Here is a 1,968-nt window from a genome sequence, read left to right as displayed (position 1 = left end):
ATTTGTTGGTGGTCTTATATACAAGAATAACGTACATCTAGTAAACACTCGAGGCTTCGCGAAAGTTCATGAAGTGTTACTAGCGTCACGTGACTTCCGCTGGCGTGACAATATCAATAAATAATATTTAGTATTGTTCGTCCCGAACAATAGCCACTTACATTAAACCAATAAGCAATTAACAATAACTTAATTAAATCTACAGAATTTACAAACACAAAATTAAAATTCAACAAAGTCTCTTAATTTTACGGGACGTATCTTCTTCCATACTGGTCTCCGTCTCGTTGGCTTCTGCTTCACTTGGGATTCATCTGCTCCATCAGGTAATGTCCCATTATCGGTAGCTGTTACATTAGTGGTAGTAACTTCATTAACGACTTCACTGTTTTCCTTCTCAAAACCGGGTAGAGTTTCTTCTTCGACAGTAGCTTTTTCAGATGACACATCTTCAGCAGCGTCATTTGTTCCATTGTTCATTTCATTCCAAGTGATAACGCCAAAGCCTGTTGGCATGCTCCATCTTTGGGTTTCCTCGCCGACCACATTTTATTCGGAAAGTCATGTCTGAGAGACGATCCACTATGTCATATGGGCCTTCCCATGGAGAAGACAACTTAGGAAACTTCCCTTTGCTCTTCCTGGAATTATACAACCACACCTTGTCTCCTGGTACAAAGCTGACTTCAGTAGATCCCTTATCATAAGATAACTTCATCGAATCAGCAGACGTTTTCAAGTTTGAATGCACTTGATGGTGAATATCATCCATCCTTTCCGATAAAACTTTCACAAACTCTGACACATTTTCAGGCAACAGATCCACTGGCAACCGAAATTCCCGACCAAACATTAACTTCGCTGGAGTGTATCCAGTTGTTTCATGCTCTGCTGTCCTATAGGCCATCAACAGTGGAGGGAGTAAGACATCCCAGTCATCTTGGCGACAATTACAAAACTTTGCCAATTCCTGTCCCAGTGTCCAATTGTACTTTTCTACCATCCCATCGGAATGCGGGTGAAGTGGCGTTGTCCTGGTCTTTCGGATGCCAAACAACTTGCAGCATTCTTGGAACACAGCTGATTCAAAGTTACGGCTTTGATCTGAATGCAGTTCCTATGGCACACCAAATCTAAAGAAGAAATCACTAATAGCTGAAGCTACATTTGTAGCTTCCTGATTTGGTATTGCATATGCCTCAGGCCACTTGGTGAAATAATCCATCACCACACAAATGTACTTGTTTCCAGCACGAGTTTGGGCCAGAGGACCAGCAAAGACAATGGCTGCTCTTTCCATTGGTGTGCCAACTTAATATAACTTCATTGGAGCACATCCCTTATGCTTGGGTTCCCTTTTAGCACAACATGTACCACATGTTCTGCACAATTCTTCCACATCTTGCCTCATACCTATCCAGTAAAATCTTTGTCGTAGGTGACTCAATGTCTTCTTAACTCCGAGATGTCCTCCTGTTAAAGTATCATGGGATTGACGCAGCACAACTTCCCGTAACTTTCTCGGTATAACCGTTTGCCAGGTCGTCACTTTCCCATCTGCAGTTTCCCATCTCCGGAGAATAATACCATCTTCAAGCTTCAACTGGTTCCATTGTTCCCAATAGCAGGGTACAAAACACTTGTTTTTAGAAAATTAATTATTGGCTTCAAATCTTGGTCTTTCTCCTGCTCTGAGTTAATATCTATACCTGGTTCCATTTCACCATCATCAACTCTTTCCGTCACTTCGACTTTAGCTTGATGACACCTGGTTAGCTCAACCTTTCCTTTGCAGCAATGTCTGCAGTCATTTTTGCAGTGTCTTCGGCTCAGTCCATCGGCATTTCCATGAGATTTTCCTTCTCTGTATTCGATATCATAATTATACTGATCTATCTTTCCGATCCAACGTGCCAGTTGTCCCTCTGAGTTCTTTACTGATCTTAACCAGTGTAATGCAGCATGGTC

Source organism: Limulus polyphemus, unplaced genomic scaffold (genome assembly GCF_000517525.1).
Source record: "Limulus polyphemus unplaced genomic scaffold, Limulus_polyphemus-2.1.2 Scaffold2499, whole genome shotgun sequence".
NCBI lineage: Eukaryota > Metazoa > Arthropoda > Merostomata > Xiphosura > Limulidae > Limulus > Limulus polyphemus.
This window is presented reverse-complemented; position numbering follows the sequence as displayed.